Here is a 10,534-nt window from a genome sequence, read left to right as displayed (position 1 = left end):
GGTTGGGTCATCCACCCAAATTAATGTCTCTTAAGTACAACCTGCATGTCTGGAGCTCCTTCCAAAGTGGATATCTCAATTTGGGTCTCCTCAATCCTATAATAGTACTATCACAATCATAAATACTCTACTTTTCCTCTACACCATCTCAAATTAACTTGAGCTAGTGGAACTGTAGAGACGTGTGTGGAGTGACTCCTAAGCAATAGATACTAAAGTTATAGTAGCCTGAGATCCTTGAGCTAAGGAAGAAACCTCTTGAGTAGCCCAAGACGCATTATTACCCTCATCAGACTAGGGTGCATCTAAATCGAATGCAGACTCACTATCAACTAAACTAGATGCACACTGACCCCTCCTCAGACTAGAAACTGATTGAATCCTCCTCCTCACCTGAACCAGAACTTGACCCATCCTCTCTCTTATTAGGGTGGAGAGAGTTTGGCAATGAAACTATGGATGACTTCATCTGAGGCTCCATCTATATAAATCAAGTTGTTAAAGTTTGGGGCCCTAATTATGTTGCCTATGATGGTGGGGGTTGAGAGATCGACTGAATAGTAGTTGTTATGGGTTGAGAACCTGTTTGAATAGTTTCCCTTGATTCAGCCTGCCTTTGTGCCTGGCCCCGAGTCTGGCGTGGGACCAAGGGTTTATTATTCATACTTACAAGGTACTTCTCAATGGATCCACTCTATTTGAGAGACTCATCTCTCAACCTGGCCTACACTCCATTCTTCGGTGTGGCCTTTAGTGACATAGTACCTGTAAAAAGAGTTGTTAGGGATTAAAATACAATACTAAAACAAGAACTAAGAAGAAAATTGACTTTCAATTTAGAGGCTACCGACGAACCTTACCTATGGGCCTTAGGTAATACCTACGGGGCTGTAGGTACCACTTAAGAGATCATAAGTAGGTTTCGCGGGTTCAAGCTAAGGGTGAGTCAAAATTTTCCCAAAATTTCCATCCAATGACAGATAAATTATCAATTTTAGACCACGTGCATCACTTTAATTATCACACGTATTTTTATATTATTTAAGTCAATCAACTTCTAATTCCATTTTTATTGTGATCATAGGCTTCCCAAACCAAAAATATGCAATCATTTAATTTTCACCCTTTTTAGGCTGCAAATACTTCAAGAACTAAAAGAATTTAGCAATTTTAGGGTTATTTCGAGTACAATCTCAAGTTCAATGTTCAAGAACAATTTTTTAAAAAACTAAATGGAACCATGAATTCTTACCTTTAATAAAGATTTTGGAAGTAGAAAATGAACAAGTGATTTAACCCTAAGTTCTTAGTATAATGCATGCAAGTGGGGTGTTTGTGGAATGGGTTTTACCTTTTAAACTTTGGAATGGGAGTTAGAGAGTTAGAATTGAAGTAGGAGTTTTAAATTTGAAAAATTAGGGTGTTAAAAGGTCTGATTTAAGGCTTAAATAATGTGGGCATGCCGGATTGGGTTGGGTCTAAAAAGCCCAACCTATAAAATTTTTAAAAAATTATCCCAATGGAAGACCCTACCTATGAACCCTACTTACGAGCCGTAGGTAGTAACTACACCCCCATAGGTACAGGTCGTAGGTTGGTGTCTGTAGCATTGTTGGTCTCTGATTCCTATGACCCCTACTTACGGGCCGTAGGTTGAAGTTTACAGACCTAAATTGCTTTTGATTCTCATAACTCAACTTACATGTCATGGGTTGGACCTACGACCCCGTAAGTAGGGTCATAGGTTCGCTTACCTGGACTTGTCTACAATTTTTCAATTTTTACCATTCTCTAAGTGTTTCTCCATGCCTTTAACCTACAAAACAGAAACAAAGTGAACATCAAAACCTTGGGTTGCCTCCCAAGCAACACTTGATTTAACATCACAGCACGACGAGGCTATGTTGGATACTCAAACTTAACCAACAAGCCCATGGGTTGCCTCCTATGAATCGCCTGATTTTACATTGTGGCACAACTCAACTCCCTTAGATACTCAAACTTTTCCAAGGCTAACATTCTCACACACTTTTAGCTCCTTTATGTTTCCTATGTAATGCTTAACACGATGCCTGTTCAACTTGAATGAGGCATCACCATCTCGTTTTAGCCTAATTTAACCATATGGAAATACTCTAACCACGGTGAATGTTCCAGACCACCTAGACTTTCAAGTTCCAGGAAACAAGTAAGCCTCGAATTATACAACAAGACCACAACACTAGGTTGGAATACTTACTTCCCAATCTTTTTGTTAAAGTACAAATTCATATTATCCTCATACATGGATGAAATTTCATAAGAATGAAGGCGAAACTCATCTTACTCATTCATCTTACCTATTCTCAAGTGTGCGGCATCACTCCAATCAAAATTCAGCTTCTTAAATGCCCATAGTGCCTTTTGCTCAAGTTTGACCAGCAAGTGGCGTGCCTTGCCATACACAAGCTAATAAGAAGAGGCATCTATGGAAGTTTTATAATTTATTAGGTAGGGAAAAAGTTCTAAATTTCTCGACTAGTCAGTCCGGTTGGTATTCACAGTCTTCGCCAAAATGGACTTGATCTCACGATTAGAGACTTCAACTTGCTTACTTGTCTGCGAATGGTAAGGTGTTGCCACATTATGTTTAACACCATATTTCTCAAGTAGGGACTTGAATAGAAGATTGTAGAAATGTGACCCGCTATCACTAATGATATCACGTGGAGTACCAAATTGAGAGAAAATATTCTTCTTCAGGAATAATATGACACTCTGACCTTCATTGTTGGGAAGCGTAACTACTTCTACCCACTTAGACACATAATCCACTGCCTTTAAAAAATATTTCATTTCATGAAAACTCAAAAACAGACCCATGAAATCAATACCCCACACATCAAATATCTCAAATTCAAGAATAGGTGTTATGGGGAGCTCATGCTTTCGTGAAATATTTCCCTATCGCTGGCATTGGTAACATGCCCGTGCATAGTCATATTTATATTTATAAATCATCGGCTATTAGTATCCATACTTCATAATCTTATGGGCCATACGAGTACCACCATGGTGACCCTCAACTGAAAACGAATGACAGGCCTCAAGAATGCTTATCATCTCAATTTTGGGAAAATATCTCCAAATCAGACCATCTGCACACACCCAAAATAAGTAAGACTTATCTTAGAAAAACTTTCGTACCTCATGCGTAAATCATTTTTGCTGCTAAAATGAGATGTCTTCAGGATAAGATCACTTGCCAAATAATTGGAAAAATCAATAAACCAGGGGATTAAGTCTTGTAATGATGCCAAGACCTGCTCATCTGGAAAAATATCATCAATATCAAACTCATCCCCTAATTTAAGCATCGTCTCCTCTACTAGGTAGGATAGATGGTCTGCAACCTGATTTTCTGTGCCTCTCAGGTCCTTAACCTTAAAGTTAAATTGACTTTTATAATAATAGTTCCTATCAAATCAATCTAGGCTTAGCATCTTTCTTCTCCATAAGGTACCTAAGAGCAACATGGTCAGAATGCGTAATAACTTTGGGCCCAATCAAATAGGATTGGAACTTCTTAAAAAACAAACACCACAACAAGTAACTCTTGTTTAGTAATTGTATAATTTTTGGTACGGGGCTGAGTGCTTTGCTAGCATAATAGATGGGGTGAAGTATCTTCTTATGTCTTTGGCCTTGGAAAACCACTAGGGCCACACCATTGGCGCCATACATCACCTCAAATAGAAGGGTCCAATCCAGAGACATAATGAAAGGTGCAGAAATAAACCTCTCTTTTAGGCACTGAAATGCCTTGACAAAAGCAGCATCAAACACAAATTTCACAGTCTTCTCTAATAACTTGCAAAATAGATTTGCAATCTTAGAGAGGTCCTTGATGAAATGCCTATAAAACCCTACATGACCCAAGAAACTTTGAATACTTTTTACAAAAATTGGTGGAGACAATTTTTCAATCACCTAAATTTTAGCCCCATTGACCTTTATCCCCATTTTTAAAATCTTATGCTCAAGTACCATCCCTCCATTCACTATGAAGTGGCACTTCTGCCAATTTAAAACCAAGTTTCACTCCTCACATCTCTGAAGTGCAATAGCTAGGAGATCTAAACAGCCATCAAATGAGTCTCCCACAACTGAGAAATTATCCATAAAGACCTCTATAGTATCCTCCATCATATAAGAAAGGATAGACATCATCCAATGTTGAAAAGTAGGGGAACATTACAAAGATTAAAAGGCGTCCTGCTTGAATGAAAACATACCATATGGATAAGTAAAAGTGGTTTTTTCTTGGTCCTCGAGAGCAATAAAAATCTGACTGTACCTCGAATAACTATCAAGAAAATAATACCATCCTTAATTTCTAAGACGGTCTAACATCTAGTCCATGAATGGCATAGGAAAGTGATCCTTCTACGTCAAAGTATTCAAATTTTGATAATCCATACATACTCTCCATCCGGTAACTGGTCTCATATGAACTAATTTGTTCTTCTCATTTAGGGCCATAGTGATCCTACATTTCTTTGGTACACACTGAATCGGGCTTACTCACTTGCTGTTGGAAATAAGGTAAACTACACCTGCATCTAACCACTTAATGATCTCCTTCTTTACCACCTCTTGCATAGATGGATTCAAATGATGCTGATGCTCAATGTACACACTCTGATTCAAACTGAATCTTGTGAGTATAAATTCCAGGTGGAATTCAAACAATATCCATAATAGTCTAACCAATGGCCCATTTAAACCTCTACAATACCAAGATCAAGGCCTCAACCTATGCATCTAAAAAATCTACTGCAATAATAATCAACAAGGTACTATTAGCCCTCAAGAATGCATAATGCAAGTAAGATGGAGGGCCTTCAATTCTAATATCGATGGATCCTCAATGGCTGGCTGAATTGGTGAGGTCGCTTTATTCTTTAAATTAAGACCCAACTTCATTGGCGCATAAGAATAAGAACCTTTGCCAACAAGTGTGCTCACCATCTCATCACCATCTCATCATACTCATTAATATTGTCACTATCAAATTCATGATCATTGCCACCAATGCCTTGACACTATGTCTCTCTTCAATGGATGCAATCAATGCATCTTCATCTATGGTGTGTATCACAAATACCACCCTCATATCTTTCAGTTGTCTCATCAACTAATACACATTAAAAGTAACCTGTTCATCATTGATCCTAAATTTCATCTGTCCCATCTCTATGTTAACCAATGCCCTATCCGTGGCTAGGAAAGGCCTTTCTAAGATGATAGATACATCAAAATCTACCTCAGAATCAAGAATCACAAAATCAACTAGAAATTTAAGAGAATCTGCATTCACCAATGCATCACACAATATACCAATCGACTACTACGCAGTATAATCGACCATCAAGTCTTATAGAGGCCAGCTTAGGTGACCCCAACCCCAACTATTTGTATTGTAATGACCTGACTTTTGATGATTTGTGTGAAATATTTATTTTTTTGTAATTTGATAATTTTACCCCTCCTTGCAGTTGTAGTGTGGTGTTTCTAGGGTGTGGAGATTATTGACATAGTTCTCAATGTATTTAGGTGTGGTTTATGTGAGATTGTATTTTTTGATGGTTTTAAAGGCTTACTAGTTGATTAACATGCTAGGACAAACAATTACTTGTTAGAATCAAGGATTCACATCAAGCATAGCACATAGCACATAATGGTTTCAAACTAGCTTTTTGGTTAATTAGAGGTTGGTTAGGCGATTAACAAGCTAAGACAACCAATTACTTATTTTGAATAATTGAAACCTAGCGGCATGGTATCTAGAATGTCCATTAATTAATATGTCGACAGGCGAGAACAAACTAGATAAATTAAAAGGGTTGAGACGTGAATTTATATGTCATACGTTATTAAAAGATGAGACAACAAACATTGAAAATTAATAATGATGAAATTTCCTTTATATTGTTAGAAATTGTTCATAAAAACCGAAACCCTTTTATTATTGCAAGAGAGTGACTATAAAAAATTGTCATTAAAAATAGAAATTGATTCTTTATTGTTTGCAGAAAAGAAAAAAAATTGCAGCAAAACTTATTGTGAAAACAGAATTAGTTTTTACTGTTTGCAGAGAAAAAACAGATTACAAAAAAAAACTTGTGAAAACAGAACTAATTTTTTAACTGATTGCAGACAAACGGATTGTAAGTAATGGTTGTTTGAAAGCAGAAACTGATTATAATTATTTCAAGAAAATGTCAAACAAATTGTAGAAAATCATGGTTTGAAATAGAAACTAGCATTAAAATGTCGAAACAGGTTTTGAGATTAGCTCAAAAATACAGACAACTGATTATTTAAAAGTGCGGAAAATGATTTTTACTATTATTGTAGAAAGTTGTTAATCAAAACTGGTTAAATTATTAACACAGATAATTAGAGCAGAAAGCTAGCAACTGAAATCAATTTGATTACTATTGTAGAAAATTTATTGGAAAGCCAGGATTTAAAATGAGATCTACATATTCTAAAAATAAACTACGTGATGAAAATACGTCGAAAACTTATTTAAACGTGTTAAGAGCTAATTCGGCATGTTCGAAGTTGGTTTTAATTTTATACAATTATTAATCCTAAAAGATGCTCTTTAGGTGACAAACAAATTTATTTTACAAGTCCTACGTTATGTTTTGCCTACATGACTCATATAAGGCACATAAAATACATAAACCCCGCTCCCCAGGCAATCCCCATAATTTATTAATACATATAGAAGTTTATACAAATTTTACATACAAACGAATAATAAAAGAAAAGATAAATTGAACTAAAAAAATAGGCAGCCCCTCCCCAATTCTCAAACAACTTTTCATCCATCTTGAATGCTCAATAGGATCTGTCAAGAAAAACAAATGTATCCCAAAACACACAACAAAACAAATGCCTAACAAACATATTGCAATCAGGAAGCATGCAACATCATCACAAATTCACCAATAAAATCACTTAAGAGGATTTAGAAGCATTTACAACTAACATGTGATAATAAAATGCATCGTCTCAGAAAACTAACCAGTTTTGTAACAATAAGAAATAAAGAAAAATCTGAATATCAACAGTTTGGATAAAACACACAGTAATTACAGTAAGTAAAACCCAGACCCAAAGTTCGTTTTTTGCAATGTAAGCCACGAGAAAAAGTATATATATATATATTGGTTATTTTAGTGTAGATCACAAGGTAGCTAAAGTTTTCACTGCAAATAACAGATGAAAAGATGAATATTAAGAGACTAGAGGGTTGTATTTATAGATTAAGAAGTCATGAATAATCCTAATAATAAAAGGAAGGAGAATATTGATAAATTAATTAATGGGGTGATTTTCCTTAAATGAATGAGGTAAATTAATCACCACATCAGTCATGTCATGGTTACCACAAATAAGCTACTAAAATCTATGTCAATCATGATATTGAAATTTTTCATAAATAAAACAAGTAAAAAAAAATCTCCCCTTTTTCTTTTTTTCTTTTAAATTAACAAAACAAGGACAATATACAACCGTAATGGAATCACAATTAGTTATAGAAAGAAAACATATCGAGTCAATTAAAAGGTAATCCTAAACATGGAAAAATGTCAAACAATTAAATCGTTACGTGTTTCATAACTCAATTAAGACAAAAGATCAAATCCGATGTTCCCCAATTTTACTAAGCAAAAAATCACACCAAATATGTCAAACAAAAAAAAATGGAGCAACTTATTCTCCCAAATTATCAATGGCATAAAATTAGCCAAATCCACCATATATTAGTCACAAATTCAAATCATTTGTTCACAAATAAACCAAAATACAAATTTCAGAATTTTCATAAGTGAATCCCCAATAAAATTAGGGTTAGCCCCAATTTCGTTTTAGCATATGATAGTCTAAGATAATAAACAATCATGAATGGTAAAGAATCAAATAAAAAATCTCAATCACGCTTCGTTAATTTCAAATATAAAATCTGTCAAGAAAAGAAAAAAGAGATAGAATATAATCAAAGTTAAAAATGAACTTTCAATGCCTCATCAAACCTGTGAATGGGTTCTTGAGAACCCATTATTTTTGGCAAAAAAGAGGTCAGCGGCAGCGGTTTGAACAGGAAGTGGCGCGCTGGTTGGGGACGAAAGAGAGAGAAAGGCATTACCGGAGGGGCTCGCCAGTGGCTGGCGAAATTTTGCCGGATTTGTGATGATGTGGAGGTGCGGTTGCTGGATGGTTCACCGGTGCGATGGCGCCGATTTGGCCAAAAATGGTGGAGCGGTCATGGTGACTGTTGTCGGCTATCCGATGGTCTCAGCGGCAGATAGTCATAATAGTTTTGGGTGTAGAGAGAGAGAAGAAGAAGGTGTGGCTGAATTTTTTAGCAACGGGTATTAGGGTTAGATTTGGGTGATTTAAAAGGAAATAAGGGAAACTTCATGTCAGTCGTTGGATCAATTTTGATGAACGACTGAGATTAAAATAATTTTAAAATGAGTTAAAAATTAACTTTTAAATTGAGATCAAAATTGGTATCAATTTGGCTAAAATTGTCATCATTTGAATATAAAATTGACTAAAGATTAAACACAAAAGAAAAAAATCAGATGGAGCTAACTATTATTTTAAAAATAATAATAATAATAATAATAAACATGACATGTGACATATTATTTTAGAACCAACGGTAATAACAGAGTGATTTTTACAAAACATTACAATAATAGTAATAATATTAATAATAATAATAATAATATTATTATTATTATTAGTATTATTATTATTATTATAACACTAACAACAACAACAAAACTAAATGTTTGTAAATTATCGTGTGATCATTAGATAATTTAATAAATATTAACAAATTACATGAAATGTTATATTTAAATTAATAATTTATATGTAATACAAAAAAATTATAATAAAAGAAGTAAGAAAATTAATTGTATATTTTTAAATTGTGAATGTGACACTTTCAAGATTTTTTACTAAAATAATACGTAAAAAATATTAATATTTAAAATTAAATTTTTTTTATAAGTAGCAGTCTGGAAAGAGTATTGGGAGATCAAAATTGTTGTCAACAACTGTCCTTTGTTGCTTGAGAATGATGAAAGAATTGTCGAGCAAATAAAGTTGATGTAGTAGCTAATTTTGTCTAACAAAAAAATGGCTCATTGGAATTAAAGCAACAAGAGGTGATTTTAAAATAGTGTCATCAGGACTTTGGTTTTAAGTCGCCTACATATCTCTGGTTTTACAAGAATCAGCCCTTGTGTAGTTCTAGATTTTGGAACGAATGAGATTCCTAAAGAAAATTGACGAATATGGAACACGAGTTCATAAAATTAGGATATGCATAGTTTTGAAATGTGGAATGTCAATATGACTTAAGTTATGAAAAAAACATAGGGGTAAAAAGTTATGTTTCAAATGCGAGAGAGAAAATCTTCTCTTACACATTGAAAATTCAATAGTAGCTCAATTTAAGATTCTTCGAGGAATCCAATGTTGTGTTAAGATTCTACAAGGAACTCAATATTATTTTTAAGGTTCTACATGGAACCCAATGTCATTTTTAAGGTTCTACAAGGAACCCACTATTTATTTTTTCGGATTCTACAAGGAACCAATGTTGTTTCTAAGGTTCTACATGGAACCTAATGTAGTTTTTAAGGTTCTACAAGGAACACAATGTTGAGTTAAGGTTCTACAAAAAATCCAAGGTCGTTTTTAAGGTTCCACAAGGAACCCAATATTGTGTTAAGGTTCTATAATGAACTCGGTGAAATTTTTGGGGTTCTACAAGGAACCTAATATTGTTTTTAAGGCTCTACAAGGAACCTAATGTCGTTTAAGATAAAGAAGAACATGTCAAGATCTTCAACTTTAAGATTCACATAGCTTAAATGGTCCAACTAACCCAAGTCTTGCATTTCACCAATCCAATACTTGAAATCCATACCAATCTAACAAGATATCACAATTATATTATGACATAGTTCAATCTAACAAGGAATAAGCCTAGCGTACCTCAAATCCAAAGAATACTCAACAATCCACTAAACCTTTGCTTTTCCTTTCTGAGAAGCTTCTTCAAGATGCCAAGCTATCAAAAACACAATCTATACATCATTACGAGAACATCGATACCGATATTGCTCCCTTCTGCTTTGAGTCCAAAAATAACATCAAAAACCTCAAGTGGGTCCCACATAAGGAAAACATATTTTCAAGACCAACCTAATATTCATACACCATTAGGGAATCATAAACCTCAAGAAATAAGTGAAATAAGAGCTTATTTAGGCTAAAATCAAACCCTTGTTTTGGTCAAATAATCAAGAAATTCAAGCATGAAAATGAAGGATTCTTACCTTAAATCTGATGTTAATCACGAAAATATGTTATTCAAGATTCCAACTTACACCTAAGACTTAATTTAAGATTTGCATACTATTTTAGGGTTCCTTAGTCTCACATATAAGTGAAA

At 34.3% G+C, this 10,534-nt stretch overlaps 1 long non-coding RNA gene across 1 annotated transcript; it reads right to left on the bottom strand.

The window, feature by feature from the left end:
* Nucleotides 1-6,727: 6,727 nt before the first annotated feature.
* On the bottom strand, nt 6,728-8,495 carry LOC107873235. The gene is made up of 2 exons (XR_001675191.2): nt 8,091-8,495; nt 6,728-6,901 (listed from the first exon to the last, which is right to left on the bottom strand). It is a non-coding gene; the product is annotated as an uncharacterized LOC107873235 (long non-coding RNA).
* Nucleotides 8,496-10,534: the final 2,039 nt, after the last annotated feature.

Source organism: Capsicum annuum, chromosome 6 (genome assembly GCF_002878395.1).
Source record: "Capsicum annuum cultivar UCD-10X-F1 chromosome 6, UCD10Xv1.1, whole genome shotgun sequence".
In the NCBI taxonomy this organism is placed as follows: Eukaryota; Viridiplantae; Streptophyta; class Magnoliopsida; order Solanales; family Solanaceae; genus Capsicum; species Capsicum annuum.
The sequence above is the reverse complement of the archived record's forward strand: the minus strand, read 5'-3'. Positions and strand labels throughout refer to the sequence as shown.